The sequence below is a fragment of the Anopheles gambiae genome, chromosome 2, assembly GCF_943734735.2.
Source record: "Anopheles gambiae chromosome 2, idAnoGambNW_F1_1, whole genome shotgun sequence".
NCBI classification, from domain to species: Eukaryota; Metazoa; Arthropoda; class Insecta; order Diptera; family Culicidae; genus Anopheles; species Anopheles gambiae.
The window spans coordinates 22651235-22672343 of NC_064601.1; the positions used below are offsets into that span (position 1 = coordinate 22651235).

At 45.7% G+C, this 21109-nt stretch overlaps 1 protein-coding gene across 1 annotated transcript in view; it reads left to right on the forward strand.

Annotated features, from left to right (window-relative positions):
• The window catches only part of LOC1273401 (uncharacterized), a 68219-nt gene that overhangs the window by 19430 nt on the left and 27680 nt on the right, over window positions 1–21109 (forward strand). The window contains exon 3 of the mRNA XM_061646981.1: window positions 11152–11223. The gene's annotated coding sequence lies outside the window, so the exon portion shown is untranslated. The remainder of the gene's footprint in view (window positions 1–11151; window positions 11224–21109) is intronic.

Here is a 21109-nt window from a genome sequence, read left to right on the forward strand (position 1 = left end):
CACAGATACACATGTATGGGATACGTTTTGTGCAAGAAAAAAAAAAGCAACTAACTCAGTCACCGAGCGAATGGCAACCACAGAGCCTCAGCACGGTTACTCTTTTGTACAACCCCATCACGTCCTAACATTCCTTACTGTCAGGCTGTGTGAGACCATTTTAGCTTTTTACAACGCAACCACCGCGCTGGACTGCAATCTACTTTTCTACAAGCTTTTTGGCATCATTTTTTTACAACCACTACTGCTTCATTCTACTTGCAGTTTGTGAGAGAAGGTGTGAGAGAAGCTGAAGGAAAAACCCTCCCGACGGGTCACCACTAATTGAACCCATAGTCATTACTCATAGTTAGTGGGTAATTTGTATGCTACCATTGCAGAGCAGTGTGGCTGCAGCTGGATGCAGCCGGGAGAGTGCAGAAGGTTTTACAAAAATCGGCAAACTTTGCTAACCACATCCGAAGCTACGGATGATGCTATCCTTGGAGTTTGCCGGACAGCCGAGCAACGAATGAGCTGCCATTGGGTAAGCTCGCTCCCGAACGTGCTAGCTCCCTTTGGTGCCATTAAGAGAGCTGGTTAAATAACCTAAGCAGCTTTTCAGGGCGTTTCGTTTGCCTCTGTCTCAAACACGGTAACATGATCATCGTTGCATGGTTACAAGGTAGCTTTTGTAATGACATTGCCTACTTTTAGGCGGTTTTCAAAACAATGGCTGTACAGTATGCTAACCATGAAGCCAAGCACTTTAATGTACACATTTTGTTGAACAAAATTAGGTACATAGCTCAATTTATGTTGCAGCACAAACTTCACTGTTATTTCCTGGGTACATGACTCATGCTTTGTTGAGACAAATATGTCTTAAGATAGTATAGTGTCGAAGCACATTGCGTTATAAGCAACTCGTAAATCTTTATCATTGTTTTGTTGGGTCAATTTTCTTACATTAGGAAACTACCCACAAAACGCAACCTTTTCGGTGTAACCGTACTGTTCCATGCCTTTTGGTTTATAACACGGGAGCCCCACAATCCGATAAGCTCTTGGCGTGTGGTTTCATTTTTGCTGTTCGAGATCCGTCCATCATCCGCCCGAATACCTCTCTACTAGATTGGTATTAATTTGGGCGTTTTATTGCGTGTGTTTGTGTATGTGTTTGTTTTTTTTTCTTTTCGCACGACCCTCTTTCTTCCTTTCCGTATCATACCGTATCATCCATTACAGTGATTCAGACCCATATTTATTATTCTCCTACGATCACCTTCCCCATTCTTTGTTTTCCTCTGTTTTTTCAGCTGTTTTTCTTTCTTTTACCCTCTCAAAAGATTGTGGTAGAGAAAGAAAAAAAAAGCCCTCCACCACAAAAACCCATTTCGGAGGTGCTCGGTACGATCGGACTCGGAAACGGAAGAGTCTCTTTGCTGAGTCGTTTTTCGTGAGAAAAGCTCAAACGCGCGCGGGAAAATCGGCAACGATAAAATATGATTGTTTTGGCGTTTCGTTCGTTCGCGCTACGGTACCGTGAGGCAGGCTAAAAATAGCACCAAATATACAAACGGACCGTTTTTTGTGCCATTTTTTGCTTTTGCCTTCCGCTGTGTTACACAGAGAGCGTGAAGAAAAATCATTACAGGGTTTTATGAAGACTCGTGAGAGTCGTTCGTACACAGACCGACTGGGGCACATCGAGCTGAATGTATTTGTCCAAGATCAGTGACATAATAATTGGTTTTTTTCCTTATCCACTAGAGAAAAAAAATCAAACACAACTACACTCGAGCGCCGAAAAGACACACGATTAGATCGTTTCCGTTATGTTTCGAGCTTTTTACTACCCTCTCCAACAATGATGATATTTGGTTCCTGGTTTTATCTACCACGAAACAGCAATACGAATGTGGGAAGCAAATAAATCACGAAAAACAACAAACCATCACCGATCGTTATGCGAAACGTCATCCTTTCGGGAGTGTTTCGATTTAATAGGATCAGGCGTTTTTCTTTATTTTTTGGGGTGATTGAATGCAATCACCTGCGCCCTGAGACATCAGTTACGGTTAGTAATTTCCAAGGAATACATATTACGGAATTCGTGTAGCGCGCTTCACGTTCAGGCGTTCATGATAGCATGATCCAGTCCTTGGAATTGTGCTTAGACTGCGTCACATTCCAACGACGCACTAGAAAAAGAATCAAAAGTGATTTGTTCTTTAGAATCCGTTGCTCCTTCCGGTAAATACCATTTCAATATTGCATGTCAACAATTCTTCAATCTTTGTAGTATTGCCAACCATTCTGGAATCAACATCAAAACATATTGATTGTTGTTACGAGCCGTAACCGTAACCGACCCTCACCCTCTCTGTACCACCCGTATCACGCGCAATCATTTTAAGTTTTTTTTTTGCTCCTTCGTATTTGGTGTCTATTTTGGGACTTACTCGAGAATGTATTCCTTCCCCTGAATGAATAATACACCCTCTGAAGGGAATGGATTACGACATCAAACTGCTGACTTGGTACGTCGAGGTTGTCGGTGACGTGCACTGCACAACATTCAACGTCAGTACCAAACTTCAAAGCTTCTGTTCTGTTCTGTGCTGTGCCTCTGGGGGTTGAAATACGGGCAAGGAACGCATTTTTCGACGTCATCTTCGCGTAATTGGTTGATGAAGAATAAGTGACGCGGTATCGTAGCGTGTATCGCCGTAAGAAGCATCCATCAGCCGTTGCCTAATATAGTGTATCATTAATTCTCAATCTTCTGTTCACGGAGACGGCGCACGCAAACAAGAGCAAAGCGTCAAACCCCTCCCTCCTTAACGAACTTTGAAAATGATGCCACCGCTACGACGGCTTCTGCTGATCTTTGGCGCCAGGCCACCAGAACCGCACATCAGCCGGGGTTTTCATCAGGATAATGCAAAATCCGTAATCTTCGCTCGCCGAATTCTAATGAGCTTCGCTCGACAAGCGCAAACACCGCCGGGCAGCAGTGTTTAACCGCGCCATGGTAGACTCATTCTTGCGGTTTAACTGTGCGGCCTGTTTGCGCTACGCCTTTAAGCGGTCCTTCCCATCCGGCCGCTCCTTGCGTACGGTACGCGCGATGTTTTACGCGCAGAAACAGCGCACCACCCGTTTTCGTTACATCGCTCAAAAGCGTGGGGACGCTGTTTGCTGTTGCTGCTGCCGGGCAAATGGTTTGTCCGATGGTAAGCTCCCGTGCCCGAGACTGATGCTGCCGATGGCCAATGGATAGAATCTATAAGTACACAAACACAAACACAGAGAGACAGAAACTCCGAGTGTGTACCGAAAACTCCGCAAAGGTCCTTCGTTAGCCGTGCCGTAGTGCAGCCATTTTGCTATCGTGGGTCGGTGTGCAATTTTCCGCCCGCTCGCAAACGATGGCCTAAATCCTCGTGCCAGTTCATGGCGTTGGGACGGCAAACGATGATGTTGCTGCTGCTGATGATGATGATGTTCCGATGGCCGTGCTGATGATGCTGACGCGCCGATAGAAGCTGGCCATGGGTGGTGGAACGGAGCGACGACGTACTACACCACCGCCATTTACACTGAGTTTGCAAAATGGAGTGGAAGAAAAAACAAGCGAACGTCGTGTCCTCCTCGTTCGCTACGGTTCGCTGTTGCCCTGAACGAAGGGGTATTATGTGAAATTATTTTTATAAATAGCTGCCTGCTTACTGCGACGTTGATGCAGCACACTGGAGGGGGATGGGCGAGCGGGTGGCATCGTATCGGGAAGAGGGAACTTCTAGCATAGCATCGGAGATCATTGATCTTTTCTGCTGCTGCTGCTGCACAATTACAGCATGGTTTATTTCGTTTAAAGCGGGAAGAGTTTCTTCTCGTTGACGTTATATCGTAATTCTGAACGACACCCGGTCGTCCTTCGTTTTGATTGAGGAAAACGAGAAAGAATGAAAATGCTATAAACAGATAGAGAGAAAGAGATACTAACTGTCTCTGGAATGTGTTTATCTTGCCTGTCGACACCTGTTGTTTGTGGTTTGGGTTGTGAAGAGATCCTCATCCCGTCCGCACACTGTAAGGATATAAATTTAAACTAGCAGCACAGTTTATGACACTGGATGAGGTGCAAAATGGACTGATCCCCTGGTGCATAAATCTTCGTTTCGTTTGTGACTCTTCCGCTTTAAAAGAAGGTTTCAATCGATGAGTAAATAAAAGTCGCTTTGTTGAATGTTTTATGGCAAGCAGTAGCTCGGATGTACGAACTATCGATACCTACAAATAGTTCTAAAGCATTAAACAAAAGCAAACAAAGTAGATCTGCGACACAGTTGGTCCCCACTAAATCCGACAATTTATCGTCCCCATTACCGTCGCTTGAATGGAAAACCGAGCAGTTCTAGCAGCGCTTTCCTTATTTGTCATTCCTAAGAACGGCATCGTTTTGCTTGCAATTGCATCGCATTTGCCGCTAAAATAAACACTTTATTGCTCGACTGCATAGCAATTGCAAACTTTCCGCAGTACGCTCAGTTCGCGGAACGTATTTAGTTCCCATCCAACAAACAAAGGAAAACCGTGCCATCCGCTCCAGTAACTACTGGCGTAAAACCGCCGCAGTCATGCTCACAAACACTCCGTCGCAGGCACTTGGTTGCTTTCTGCGGTGGAATCAAATTTTCAAACCCCCCTAACGTTCCCAACAACGCAACAAAACACGCGTCGATCTTTCTCATCAACCGTCACCGTGGTGGTGCGTGGTCGTCATTTGCCGCGAGATGTTCCAAACGGTGACGGCTCACACTCTTTCTCGTCGAAACCTACCCCCGACGGGCGTACAACATCGGCCAAAGACAAAGGCTATTAATCAACACCTGGCGGGTGCCTGTGAACGGTACTGGTCGCTCTGTGTGTGTGTTGATGGTGGCGTCGTACGATGTGCGGAAGAAACAATCATACCCCAGGAATGACTTTTTGGAGCTGGCTGACGGTTTGACAGACGAACTGACGGGGCGAAGATGGACGAGATCTGGCGTCAGCTGCCACCGAAATGTGCGCCACTGGCGGTTTTTCGAGATCTAGAGCGCAGTTTGGTTGTTGGTGGGATGGTTCTAGTTTCGCGTACGCGACGACCGCCATGCCGAGTTACAGAGGATTGAGATGATAGACGACAAGTAACCCCATTTCAATTTGTTGTGGAACTAGGAAGTGATAAACAAAAATATTTTCTAGTTAGCATCAGCCAGCTAATTTTTTTATGCAACTCCTTCTGGAATGTTTTTTTGATTAACTTTTTTTTGTCTGAATCGAAATTGTCATTCAAACACTGAAATAAACCTTCAAAAAAAATCAATTGATCTACAATTCTTCATAAATTCTTCTGATGCCTTCTTCCACGTATCTTATACGAAAGTTTTTTTTGTTGTTTATCATTTGATCGGTTCTTCAGTTCCACCATCTTTCGCAACAAACGATTATTCCTCACAAAAAACACGCGTTTCAAAGCAACGTTCTTTATCTTCTTTACATGCTTCAGAAATTAATACATCATCCTACGCACATGTTCACGCTGCTCATAAATAAAGCTGTACGCAAACCCATTTAATGTACAACGATCCCCGATAAAGACCACATCTCCACATCCGCGCACAACTTCTCACTGACATTTAACGTTCAGCTTGCTCTGGCAACATCAACCGAGCGGAGGAAACAAAAAGCCAAATCACCCGACGCGCGCGCGCGTACTCGGTGCGTATACGCAACGCGCTTGCAAACAACCGTCGGCGAGGATCGAGTGATGAGTGATGCGTGCAAAATGTGACCGCTCAAGAACAGTACACCACTCGCGGCCACCTCACCCCCAGCCACGACAAAACGAACCCAACCGACGGAAGAAAAACTCAACACTCAGCACTCTTTGTTTTCCTTTGTTCGTGTGTGTGCGCGATCCTAAGCGTCACGACGCGTTCCTACGACGCTCCATTCATTGCCGATCGCGCTTGCTTGCGGCTAAACTTGGCCTAAATGATCTTCGCACACAGTTTACAGGGCTACAGTTTCATTTCCTCCCCATGCATCTCTCACCTTCCACCCTTTTCCCCATCCCACAAATACACTCGGAAGAAAATGCTGAACTTCGATCTGTCTGTAGTGTCGGTGCTTGTGTCTGCGCACGATCGAATGCACGACGCGGGGTGACGATGAAGTGATTTTTTCGCGCCAATCCCATCCATTCGGCCGGAAAAGCGCTGTACGGCAAGGGCACTTCCGTCTCGGGTGAGGAGTGTGATGAACCGAAACCGATCCAATGATCGGTGACACTGCCCGGGGTAGCCACGTTGGGGTTTGCGGCTATTCAACGCCGAGACGCCGATCCGCCGATGAATCAAGCGCGCGTTGGCGAAGGTTGCCACGGTTGATTCGGTACGCGCGGGACGGTATAAAATTAGAACAGCTATCTGTGACCGAACACAGCGTGCGTTTGTATTTGATTTGTTTAGGTTTTTTACACCCTTCTTTCTATCGCAAGCCACTATAAGGAAATTCGTGGAACGCGCTGGGTAGAATATCAAACGAAAGACGAGCTAAAGTTTGAAGTGGATCCAGATGGTACCAAGACTGGTGCTATTAGCTGTTTGTCTACCGATAGGATGGGATGGTCTCCGTCATATTGAAGGATAGTTTTATGAAGTCTTGAATTTCCTCCAAGAGCTATCGAACACCGCACCCACACTGCAAACTATTTTACCTTACAAGGCAAAATGCTTTAAATTCGTCATGTCGTCTTCCATCCCTTCCCAGCTAACCTTGACAGTCAATCGGATAATTGAGCACGGCTTGTTTAACGATCGATATCGACCCTCCTTCGCAAGGTTCCCATTTTTCTAATGGTCCATTATGCTGCTTCCTTCTCCTGCTTCTTCTACCTACCTGCCAAAGGTACATACACTCCTCCCTGCCTACAACTCGGCACAGGTACGCCGCACGCAAAACGGTTGTACCCGCGATTTCGTACACTCTTGCGGAAGCAAAACCTGCCAGTAACCTACCTGTAACAGTCGCTTGGCAGGTGAATCCACAGTACGTGCCAGGTGGGGTTGTACGATATTGATTGAAATGGAATCGAGTACAGCTTAATGGTCCGCTCGTTGATGGTTTGCTACCGGAGCACCCAGACCACCGTCAACGATAGCACCGATCATGTAACACTTCTTCCGAACAGTGGTAGTAGTGGTGCTGACCGCTCGCAGTCAATACAGCATGAATTGCTTGCTAATTATTTGATAAATAACCTTTAATGAATTATTAATGCACCGCAACTTCGGGTACTACATCAGCACGAACGGGTGTGAGACAGACAGACACCGAGAGCGGGGCCAAGGTAAAATCGTGCTCTATAAATACCCTTCGCCGAGTTTGAACCGTAGTTTTGCAGTTTGCAGCAGCAGCAGCCGTAGCAAGCCGGCCAATGCTGGTCTACTAGAGCCATGTAGCGCACTGTAACATCGCAAGGACACGGGCACCGGTGGAATCCTACGAGCGGCATTCCTAGGGTACTTTGGTTTTGTTGCGTTTACTGCAAAGCGAATCTAAAGACGAAAACAACCACCAACTCTCTCCAACAGTACCAAAGGTTCCTTATGGGAGTTCTGCAAAGTATGCTCCGTTTCATCTCAGAGTTGTTGATGCGCCACAAGAGGTGGAAGGTTGTTACGCTTCGGATGATAAGCGAGTGCATCCGTTTCCGGCAATCTTTTCACTTGCAAAACCCTTCTCCGGGGAAAAAAAGGATAGCTACGAGATGAAGACATACATTTGCCGTACATGTGAATGTCATTCCTATGGGCGAGATGGAGATGCCTTTCGGGTGTGCAAACGACGAGTGACGATGCACCATTGACAGGTGTCTCAGAAGTGAACAGCATTTCCTGCTTGAAACATCATCTGCACTGTGGGCATGCTGTAAAACAGTGTGTGTGTGATTTCTGAGATGACCAGTTTACCTTGTACCGGTGCTCAGTGGTTTGGGGGTAAGAAAATTGATTTTAATTAGATTAGACCGCACAACGAAGATGTCGGAGGCATTCCAAAAGTCCATAATTCGGTTGTGTCACTCTGGCTGAAGGTGAGGTTTGCGGTTCGCTTTACGCCGTTGTTGGCCATTGCCAAGCTTTAATTTTAATGTCTACCGGCTGTAATCATGATGATGGGTTTGCATCCGATCCATGACATAAGACGCGGCTTGGACATGACTCGCACGAGGGAAGGTGCCTTCTAGCTCATTAGAACGAATGTATCGAACGAGTTCTTACATAAATTTGCATAGTGCTGCGTGTTGTTATTGTTGTTGCTGTTGGTGGTGGGGCGGGGTGATATGAAACAGGCAGGCATAAAACAAGTGGACCAATTAATCTCGATTCCAGTGCTCCAGCCGTGCAGTCCCACCGGACACAGCACGGAAACGCAAACCTTTGACCGTGGCGTATCCCAGGAGCGCACGTTGGAATCTCCCCAGACGAAGCGAATCGAACGGCGGCGCTAGGCGGAATGGGTAATTTTGTACCCGGTCATGTTCTTGCGTCATACCAGCTCCCATCACCCCGACCAGCGCTGACCAGACCGTCCGAAGCATTAATTGCCGATACCTGTGAATGCCGCTGTCAGAGTCGTACACGTAAATGATCGAGGTTTGATTCCAATTAACACGCGCACAGACGTGCATTATTCGTTCAACTGGCTCGGTATCCCGCGCTCGTTGGCATTGGTTTTCGGGAACGTTCCAATTGCCGGCCGTGGCCGGTGTCCTCGCGGGACCCGGGTTCCGTTTTTCAATAATGACCTCGGGAATCGGCCCACGGTCTGGATGGGAGGTCGGGGCGGGTGGTATGATTTTATTAACATCTCGCATTGTCGCACCAATGCGGGTACGAAGGCTGCATTTCAGTGTTTTTTGGGGGGCGGTTGCCTCCTGTTTTCTGCTTTTGGCAGTCGGCGATCGGGGAGCGTTCGGTAGTTGAAATTTAATTAAAACAGCAATTACACACCACCACCATCACCAAACGGGTGTGGCGTTCGCTTGTTTCGTCAGTTGCGAGGGTAGTAACGAAATCGTTTGAATGAGAGTGTCTGGCACTCGTATAAGGTGGGTGTGAAAGTTTCGCACTGTTTCCGCACTGCGTTACGTCGTTTTAATGGGACCGTCGTTAGTCCCACTGGCAATGCGATACGTTATGTTAGTGTTGTCACCAAATGTGTCACCAAATGTTGATTTGCATCTTATCAAAGAGGCACAAGTATTGCGTAACATTCAAATTGTAGTTATTATGACTGTTCAAATCGAACACTTTATTTGTGGATCAAATCTGCACTATATCCTAGGTTCATAACCAAATACTTCTCGATAGGCTAGAAGAACATTTGCAACAACCCACTAATTATAAACCTTGTTGCAAAACCTGCAAACAGGCGACCAATTTCCATCCCGGCTGCTTGACGCTTTTCATCCACACGGCACAGCGATGCTGTGCTGTAAGTAAATTTTCCTTCCGAATTGGTTGCCAAACCTCTGTGAAAACGTTATGCATTATGCATAACCAGATCTCACCTGCACGGCACACACCCACCATACCCGGATGCCGGTGTAATTAGTGCAAAGCTTGGGGATGATTATTTGACTGTTGACATTCATTGTTTCGTCGCAATCGGCGACATGAAAGCACAAAGGCAGAAGATTATCGCGTTCGGTCTTACCAAGACCCTCCGTTTGGGTGCCTCCGTACCTCATGCACGCTTTCCAAAAAGTGAAAAATTAAAAACAGCTTCTCGAAACATCGTAATCCTTCGCCGGATTATCCTCCAACCGATCCTCGGTTTCATGCGCATGATGCATGTAGCGATTGGCTCCGAATTGACGATTGATACGAACCAGATGGATAATCTTGCACGCTGTATAATGTGCAGTGCTGCTAATTACATTCTGTCTACAATAACATACATTCGCTATGCGAATTGATGCGTAAACCAGTGAATGGAAAAACACACAGAACTAAAAGTGTAAAAGCCATTTTTTTCTGTGCCGGGAATTGGGAAAGCGGGTAAAACAGCACGCTTACCGATCGCGAGCTGCGCTGCAGGGTTCGATAATGAGGCACAAATAAATAATTCCAGCCGAGGGTTGGGGAGTCTGTTTAAAATACGGGATTGTAATTCCATCCAGGTAGCGTTATCTGCATCCTACCGGATTTGGCACATTTAATTGGTGTTGGTAATGGTTGTGATGGATGATGCTTTTCCGTGTTGCAGATGGATGCTTCCAGAAATCAATGATTCGATCTGACCGTCGAATATACTTTTGTTATAGAAAAGAAACGTAAACTCTCCTTTGACGCACATTGTTGCTGACCTTTTTAAACTAACAACTGACCTCCATGGTTGTGGTCTTAACCGATCCTGATTAAAATCGTCGTCACTTGTCGATGTAACAGACCACCGGCGTCGGCGTCTGATCCGATTTGCGTCAAAAAACACCGTGGCCAACATCATCCCCACGACGATAAAAGGCAAAGCGGAGCTTGGGGTGCGTTTAATTCAAATTTAATTTATATGCATATAAACATTTATTCACCGCGTTGATCGCGCGCAAGACGGCGCGAGTCCGGGGCATTATGCTGGCGGGAGTGTGGGTTGTTGTGTACTGAGCCCTACCGGAGGCTCGTGCACGCCAGACAATAACGCTACAAAACACAAACCGTGGCTTTGGTATCTAGGGGAGAGGGTATCATAGGGTGTTGCTGCAAAATGAGTGTCCACCGGAAGTCATCCCGCTGCTTGTGCGTGTTTGTGAGAGAGAAAGGAAGAAGAGGAAAGGACCTAATGACGGGAAGTTAAACGGTGCGGGTCGTTCCCGTGAGGGATGCTAATCGGATTGACATTGTCGATAGCTAGTGCAACATTGCTGTTAGACGGTGGGTGTGTGCTTGTTAGTCAGCATGGCGTTCATTGTGATGTGGTAGAGAAAAGAACATAGAGTTGCTGTAAAAAATAATTATATTCTTTCTAATTATTCGTTCAGATTTCTCTCCTAAATTTGTTTCTTCTATTGGCTTTTGAAGTATCACTCAAAATAACTTTTTCTGTCTTAATTTGCAGAGCAAACAGGGAGCTGCATCTGTACGGAAAGTCTGCTCAAACATTACATAGAACCTGAAAACAAATTAAACTGTAAGTAAAATGTCCTTCACAAGATCTATTCCGATATAATAACTTTGCGAGTTATTTATAAATTTGTAAAAAATTGCTATTATTTATTGGAAAACCAACCCAATTGCCTTTTCCATTAAACGCATACTTACTAGAACGTCTGCGCTCCGTTTTGCAGTCTTGTGTTTGAAACTTGAGCTAACGAGGAAATTTTCTCTCTAAGCCACACTTTCCGAGCAAGATAACACAATCTACACACCAAACATTTTCGAAGGAAAACAACAAATCTCCTTCCCTGGAAAGTTTTGCCCTTGCCGGGTAGTCTTGACCGATGTTTGCTCATGCTTTATGGTCAACCGGTAGCCCAAACCGGCCCACCACCCGCAGCAGTGGCACAGTAAACAGGGTACCCCTCGGCCATGCTGTTCCGTCCCACTACCTCTGACGGTGTGCTGTATTTGGAAAGAGAGAAAACCCTCGAGCCATGAACACGAACCGCAAATATATGTGTGTTTGTGCGTCAAAAAGTTTCAAAGATTCAATTTTCCTGCCCACCGCACCCGGTCGCATCTGATGAGCTTCGTCGAGAGCGGTCGAAGTTCGCAACGTATCGTACGACACTGATGCGAGCCAAGTTCGTTAGCGAAGCCGTGCCGCTCAAGAAGCGTCTGGAATGTCTGCTGAACGCAGAACGTGACTGCCGGCTCGGTCCTAGGGTGCTGGTCAATATGGTGTGCCTAAGGGCGCGGTATGGATAGCTGAACCGAAAAGAAAACATCCTCGAAAAGTCAAAGGCAAGCGTCAAAACGTCACGGCACGAAACAGATCACGAAAACTTTGCAAGACGGTGGTGGCAAGGGGATGGATTTTCCTTTTTCCAAAGGATGAGCTTTCCATCAGCATGTATTAGTGGTTGAATCCATCAACAGTGCCACGCGTTTGGGGCTGGCATGTGTTAATAAATAATTGTTTATGGTCGAGTGGAACAGCACCGCTCGTAAAGAAATCAACCATTAATATGAAACGTTCGATTGTATGCGTCACAAATCGATTAAATAATAATTAAATAATTTTTCAATAAATCCATAACCGGTAACATCAAAGCAAGCTCCCGCCAAAACCCGTGAGCAACCTTTCCCAGAATCAGTTTCGTGTCGCTAAACGCCTCCACGCAGAACATTCTCGAATGTTCTCGATGCAGCGCCAACTTCAAACATGGTCACATCGTTATCAAAATTAACATTTTCCCGTCGTACCAACCGGAAAAGCATACCGAGCAGCAAAGCAAGATTGATGGTTGCTTTTTGTGGAACCCAAATATCTAACACGGTCGTCCATCTGTCGTGCTAATTTACGCGTTCGACGCTAAGCTGACGCTGTGTTGATCGCACCGAAAAGCACAAACACCGGCCAACATTTATCACACCGCCAGAACGAACCGAAATGCGAAACGCTTCATCCTGCGGTCGAATTTGTTTCATATGCAAATTTTCGTCCCGTCCACGAATCACTTTCCCGGTTGCGATCACTAACGATCGGTGGCAAAGCGGTTGGTTGCGATCGAGATCTAATTTGCATTGGCTGTCGATCGATCTTCATCGGCTCACATAAAACCGTGACAACCAAAGCAGGAAACAACACACCGTTTTAGAATGTGCTGTTCTTCACTGTTAGCACTGCGAAAATACTAACAGGTGCTTTGCAATCGCCAATTCAATCGTCCAGCACGAGAGCAAATCGATTTCTAGCTCCCTATCTGGAGCCCCGAAAATGTCAAACCGCGCTAGAAGTGGGAGTGTTCGTTCTATCAATGAAAACGCTTGCAAATGCTAATTTTATGATTTGTTGTGGTCCCAATCGGTCTGTGGTGTGGTCGGTTTTGTTCTTCTCTTCCTGCCTGGATGAGCCAATTTACTCATGCACGGCAGCATAGCATCGGAATTCACCCGCCGGCTCGCGGCTGGTGAGTCAGCCTCCGCGTGCGGGAGATTTGTCTGATCACCTCTCGCCAAAAAAGGATTATGAGGGAGGTGGGAGACCTGGACGGGAATATAACAGTACGCTGTATTTGGATAGACTGGTTCGCGGGAAGTTTACGGGTTTCAGCAGATGGGCTGGTGAGCTGGATTGGAGCGTACAGGGGTGGGAATGGTTCGGAAAACACGCCACCCCTGGGCTGGGATGACAAATGTTTCAAAGTTTGGTGAAATTTATGAATTCCCCGCTGGAGGTGTGCGTTTGCTAGGGTAAAACCGCGCCGTTTCATCGTGCGATGGTGAAATAGGTGTTCTACAAATGTCTACAACTGTCGCAATTCGTTGTAATCGAACCATTGGGCATTCGACAAATATGTAATGCATTAGCGTATGTGCAGTGGTGAAACATGTGCATTTGAAATAAGCAAATATTGTACGATTTGCTGTATGATTGACCCTATGCTTGTGGAACGTTTTATTCACGGAAAACTGTTTGTTGGGCTTTATGCTAGTAGTAATTAGCTTTAGTTCAAGGTTTTTTGTATTGGTTGTCTTCTCTTATTTTTATAAAACTTAGTTCTATCTGTATTTTTTTTCGAAGTATTTCTTATTATTTTAAAGACTTCATAAGGATTCCGACCTATAAAGTCTATAAAGTCTATAAAGTCAAAGTTATCATATAATTCATAGATACCTATTCAGAACACTGACGAGGTCACAACTTCTCATCTCCGGTGCCAGTCTGACTGGTCGAACCAGACTCGTACTATGTGTTGATGTAAATTATAGCTTTAGCAGGCAGCACTGTGCATCATCGAATAAGCGCAAACCAGCGAAACAAAATCGCAAAAAACGTTTTATGACCTTGTCAGCTTGTCAATTTGAGATAGTACCAGAACGTTGAACAGGATGTTTGTGAATATTTTAATTGTATTTTTTTCAGTACCTAACTATCATCTTTATTAGCAATCATTTGTCATCATCTGCAAAATCTGTTATATTCTTTCGCAACAACAAAATGCACTCACGATATGGATTTCAATCGTCGGGAAATGATAAAACTGCAATAAAACTGCAAATGCCAATGCAACAGACTGTAACTTTAAAGCTTTCAGAACCATTTCGCAACATTGTTTCGATGCTTTGGTGACGTAATGCTAGGACAAAACAAAATGCCAAAAACACATTTTGTATTTCTATTTTATAGCACTAATACGATTTGATAAAAAAAACTCAATCTTTACCACTTGATAACGTTGTTCTTTTTCCGATTCCGTTCGTCCCGGTTTTTGAGCTATTCTTCACATTACCATGGCAGCTTTTTCGAGCACGGTCTGACGAATCATCGTTCGAACCAATTTATAACACATAATCGGTCGGTCCAGCGGTCCAAGAATGGTACGATAAAAATTAAACCCAAACCATCACAAGCTGCTTCTCGAACAATCCTAACACTAATGGCTCTTTGGTCGGGCGCGCGTGGTACTGTTGCTGACCGCAAAAGCATGGCCCGGGTCAGCTGATACCCGTTGCCATCGGGCTGGCCACGAGCGTCCACCCACGTGCCAACACACCATGGGGAGGATCGACTCCACTCAAGCAACATAGAGAGAACCCCAAAACACTGCTCCACGTCCCCTCACACTCTTTAATGTGAAGGTGAGGATTTAAACAAAACAGCTCAAGCAACAAGGGCAAAGCTTTCGCAGTATCGATATATTTTTGTTTTTTCATAAAAAAAAACAAAACAACCCACCGAAAGTGTATAATTTTTCATTTCAAACTTTTACATGACACACGACGATACCACCAGAGAGATCAGTCCCGGTGACAAGCTATCAAGTGACCAGCTTCGGTCGTAATCGTACGCAAAAAAGCGATCATTTAAATACGACCAAAATGTCATCTATCTTGCCACTGTCAGATTACGCAGCAAAACTCCGCGGGCAAACACTAGTAACGAGCGCGAGTCTCTTATTCGTTACACATCTGTTTTTCACATTTTTTATTCGATTTTGTCGTCAGCGTCGTCAGCCAGTCTGGTGAAATTCAAAACTCACCCAACCACACCGTTGGGTGCTCCCGAGCAATCCTGTGGTCACTGTCACACCCCTTGCTGAGTGCCAGAAAGGTGTCTGCACGGAGGGTTTTTTTTTGTCGCTGCCACTATTGCTTCCCGGTTTGATGCTGTACATGTCTTTGCAGCCACAAAAGAAGAGCTTGTTGCGAAGTGGTTTGTTGAGGAAAAAAAACGAAACAAATCGACACACACCCGTTGATTGTGTCTTTTTCATCTCAAAGTTCCTGCCATACCCGCCGCTCCGAACAGTCAGATCTTCGAGCATTGACACTTTCTTTACGCCAACGCGTTTGCATACACTTTATTCCACCCAAGGGAAGGGGAGAATGTCAACTCACGACCGATACATATCACCCCCTCCCCCTCCCCTCCTCCGGTGCAGCTTGTCAACCAAATGCGACCCAGAAGTTAACCCAGCGGTTCACTTTAGAGCCGGTGATGATTCACGCGAAAACGGGTTTGCAGATGGCTTCCCGGGTTTCATTCCGAGCACTTGGAGACAGTGCTCGCACCAACACGATGATGGACGACGACAGGCCGTCTACCAAAAATGGGTGTTACCGATCAGATGGCCACGTTGGTGGCAACCCCCCCCCCCCCTCCCCCCCCTTGGCGAAGGCAGCAAAGAAAGAAAGAAGTCAAAGCTAACCGGTACTTGATCCGTAAGTTACCCGTTGGCACCCGGGTGTCTAGTGCTGGTGCCGTCCAACCTTGAAGTGTGTCTTTGGTGGAATCGGTTTTTTGAAGTACAATATAAGTTTACTTCTGGGAAGGTATTACTTCGCATGACTTGTGAACATGGGTCGGAAACAATAGATAGCACGATAACCTACTTCTCGGTGAGCTGCGATAAAGTATCTGACAAAGAGGTCGCTATTTTTGGAGCAAATATTCGAGTGTTACAATTTCTCCACTTCGCGGACAGGTGATCAACGTACCGCATTCACTCTGTCATCCATCAACGGTTCACTAGCCGTGGCTGAAGAGCTGATGGATCTAATTCTAGGATTAATTCATCAATGTCACACCCGGACGAACTTCTATCAAGCATCCCAGCGAGCGTTTGTGTGTCTGTTGCCATTTTTGGCAGAGACAATAAATTGAGACTGTTCGAGTTTTGCTCTCAAGCAAGCAGTAATGGGTTGTAAGACTAGTTTGGTCCGTGTCTTATTCAGAACTGAAATGTTAAGAGCTAATTACCGCTAGACAGGTAGCAGTAAATAAACTTGTTCCTGCCAATGCTGACGTAGTCTTTCAGTAACGTTTGGATGTTTCATTTCCATGGATGTATTTTACCATCTACCTGCTGTTTGGCTCCACTTGGTGTATGGATATTCGCTCAAAACGCAAGAAATATCTCCATTAAGGATCCCATGAGACATTGGTAACACAAAGAGCTACCTAGTACTGCCATGCAGTTCCAGTTAGTCGTCCGCTTGCGGTTCCTGGAATGCCCGGAAAGATGTGTCTTTCCATTTTGCACGCATTTAACATTCCAGTGCGGTAGCTAAACTTCCCGGAAGCACAAGGACACTCGCAAGGCGCTCCCATTGTAGGACGCAACGCTCCATTTGTGTTCGTACCGGGAATTGAACATTTTCCAAACGGACAACGGACGACTGTGCAACCGGTTCGGCATCGTCCTCGAACGGCTGTCCTTGGGCGCAGAAGGCAAAAAAAAACTGCAAACCCAAAAAACCGGCAGGCTCACACACGCAGTGGATTGGAGATCGATTCCAGCAATTTTGCAACCAATTGCATACCAGCGTGACGTGTCGTCGCTTCGAGCGCAACGGGAAAAGGATGTTAAAGTACGTTGGAATACGCTTTTTGCTATCGATTTCCATTACTACACAACACTGGAAGCGATATCCCTTCGCAAAGCGGCCGGAAGGTGTACGTCTGATTGAAGTGATTTCCAGCTGCACCGGCCAAGCTCTCTGGCATTGCTTGCACCGAAAAACCAAACTGTCGTTGAATCGATTCGACTGGTTGGCAAGCAATTGCCATGGATAGTGTTACAGCATTGAAGCTGTTCGGAGCGGAGCGATGGAGCTTGTTATTGATTGCGAGCAAAAACTGAAAACCGAACCGGACGAAACAAAAACACAGTCAATCAATGTGAGACGGCAGAAAAACCAAACATTCGACGGCACAACAACAAAAAAATATTCCAAAACGAAAATGAAATTTCCATTCCCAAGTAACACGAGCCCCACCCAGTGCCAGCGGTGGCGGCTAGCAGCGGAGGCGAGAAAAATCTAATCAAAATGGCAAACTTTCCTTCGTACCTTCTTGGCATGCAAACATGATCCTTCGGGTAGGGACTGGCCGTCGCCACCAGCTTTGTACTTGACCACCGACCAGCCTTCGCGAGTGCCTGTGTGTGTGTGTGTGTGTTGGTGTTTTTGTTCAGCGAAGTTTTTGTTTGTAGTCATGTGTTCTGCAGCCGAAAGGACAACGCCTAGCGGCAGGGCACGCGACAGCAAGGAGACGCTAATAAAACATTTCGCCCGTCGGTACCATATTGCTGTGGAGCCTCACCGTGTATTGGATGCTTGGATCCGCGCGTCCCCGCTTTGCATATACCCCCTGCCAGTAACAGGTGATGCTGATGGTCCAACGACAAAAGCACGCTCGCTGGAGATTTTGCTAGAGCGACATTTTCTCATAAAGATGCGAACTGTCGGGTTTTTTGTTTTTGCTTTGCACTCGTCGTTTTCCGCTAATGTTCTTACCACTGTTTCGTTCGTGGAAATGTTTCGAATGCAGGTCTCTTCCGCGACTCCCCGGAGGGCGAAATAAAATGTAATGTTTGCCCGATCAGGCAGGATGTTGGTTGACTTTTAGTTGGTTCTGGTACAACACAACTATGGTGCTTGGATTTGTCTTCTCTTATCTACTCTCTCTCTTATCCTCTCTCTCTCTCTCTCTCTCTCTCTCTCTCTCTCTCTCTCTCTCTCTCTCTCTCTCTCTCTTTCTGTGGGTGTAACAAGGAACAAGTTCTTGTACGCCCAGCTGGGCTGGTCGATTGTTTGTGTACAATGTTTTATTCTATTTCCCATTCGAGTCTTTTATTATAAAACTCGAGCCAGCTTCCCGTTTGATGTGCGCAAGACACCAAGGCACGTGGCATCTCGTAGAACTTTTTCTCGACAATACAATTTGTTGAATGTTTTTATTTCACTACTCTGAGGGCCTTTCATTCCGTTGTTTCCCTGTTTTGTGTTGCATGAACAAGGAATGCAAAAATTAAATTTAAATTTCTTGGCCTTCGTCGTGTAATAAAGGAATGCATCTGATTCAAAGTATTTTATGATTTAAATCAGAGCAGATGCTTTCAATTCAAAACAAGTTGTTAACAGATTCCTGCATAATTCATTTCAACACGTGATGAAACAAACGATTTTTAGGTATTTATTCAAACGCTCGCTTCATGCAAATCTTCAAGCTAATTAATTAAATGCTAATGTGGGAATGGCAGATTCTAACAATACAACAAACTGCCTGCCCTGCCTGTGTGAAACCGTTTACCGGCATGCTCATGTTCACATCTAATCGTTTCTACCCATCGGTCACAACACACGCGTGTTGGAGACAATTCAAACCTATTAACACCATGCCGCATACTGGCCGCTCATTAGCTTACCCGTTCTCCACCGATGTTGGTCTCCTCCTCTTCTGGCTAGAACCGGCTTGAGGGCAGGCAGCAATCAGTACGAAACCGTACGGAAGGAAATAAGCTGGCTGTTTTTTCACTCTATCTTTCCCTGAAACTCGCAACCAAGCAGCGTTTATCACGTTTTAAGTGTACCACAGTCCCCGGCTTCCGGTTTGAAAATCGCCAGCCCGTGCGTGTGCTTCGAAACGTGATGGAAGTTAATAAATCAGTGAGTGCTGTATTACCACCAACTGAGAGCCACAAAAACCCCTCACTCGATGAGATTTTAATTGGAAAATGACAAGCTTAGTGAGCACAGGCGACACGAACCTCACCGTGCCAGTGTGCCTTCATTGTTGCGCTAAAAGTGAAGGGAAGGGGATTCAGCTCGAACAAATCAATAACGTTAGATGCAATTGTTTCGAGTGTTTCTTTCGAAGTGCTACTACTATCCGATAAGAACGAGTTTCCGGGAACGGAGATTTTCTTCGAAGAGGAGAAAGTGATTCTTACATCAATGCTGTTTTATTATTAATCCCATATCACTCCAGCACCATTCGAATGAGTCACTGGATGTATCTGAAAATTTAAAAATGTATACGTATTTCTAGAAGGGTACTGGCTAGAGGCATTGTATGATGAAGCCTTGGCTACTTGCTCAAAATACAATCTAAATCTCTGCTACCCATCAATTTTAAATTCGTATCATTTATTCTCTACTGCATGGAAGCATCAAATAAATGCCTTGAAAATGGGAATGGGATGATAGAGGAAAGGAAACTCCTTCGTAGAAGTTTATGCTAACTTTGCCAATAAAAGTTTTACATCGTTCAGCAACACACCAAGTGGCAGTGGGGATAAAAACAGGCATCCCAAAATCGGGTGCACGGTAAACCTCCAACTAGCAAGGCTGATGTTATACCCCCATAATATATTAGAAAGCTTCTGGTAGGTAGTCTCGCTGGAATTCCAGGACTGCCACAGCATCGCCGCCTTCGTTCGGCTGTAGGTGTTGTTGGCGCTCTCGCTACAATTTCACCACACTTGCACGCTTGCACGATGCACCGCTGTAGGACTTTGCTGTATAGGACCAGCATCATCATCGGTACCATCGGAAGGAAGCCGTAATAAATAAAACCGTTTTTCGTTCCAAAGCTTCCCGTGACTTACACAGTGGCGTGAGTGTGTATGGAAACCCATGCAAAATCGATGACGTTCAGCCGGAAGCCGGAATGTTGGACAAGCTGTACCACCAAAACTCTGACCCATCCCGAGCTTGACGAATCGAGCCCGACCCCAACAACAAAGGAACCACCGGGTTCCGAGTAATAAATTTTAAAATTTAATGGCAAGTTCAGCCATGTTACGGTGGGAGCGTGCTGCCGCAACCTTGTCTCTTATGCAGATGCGTTGTTCTACTGCGCGGGCAGTAATTATGTAGCACAACATTAATATATCCGTGCAAATGATTCGGAAGGCATTATGGGTGAGTAACAATAGGAGCCCATAAATCGGGCCAGCTCATTCCCATCGGAGGCTGTTATAAAATTGTAATTTACAATATTCGGTGACTTCTAATCCTGGCCTTTGTTTGTGTGTCGTGTGCCACATGTGTTTGTGTGTATGATTTTTAATTTATGTAGCTTCATTAGGAACGGTACCAATGTGACAGGTCAAAATGGTGCTTACATTCAAATCATTAATTCAAACATATTCAACGGAACTCTACCGTTGTCCATTATAAAACCCTGTTCGGTTAAAACTATACCCTGTCACACTTGGACATATGGTATCCTACTAAATCCATGCCATTTTGCAAACCACACTACACCAACTCAGTGATACATGATCTCACGGGAGTACAACACAAAGCGGCAAACTAATCCTGACCTACAGTGTGTTCACAGAGCCTGTCACAGTGGAGAATGGAGCCTGCTCGTTTTTATGTTCCTTCTAACTGACCGGCCTTTCCCAACAGGCCATTAAAGGATAGTGTGTGTGTGTTTCCCCCTGTCCAGCAGTAGACCAGGAGGGCAACAAACCAACAAACTCAGCTCGGTTTGAACATGGACACTGAACTTGACCATACTGATCAATAAGAAATTCAAACCAATCGCCCTTCCCCAAAGGGGATTGGGATGCTATTTCTGAGTGGTTCATGTTCATGTTGCTCCCACTCTCGGGATGTAA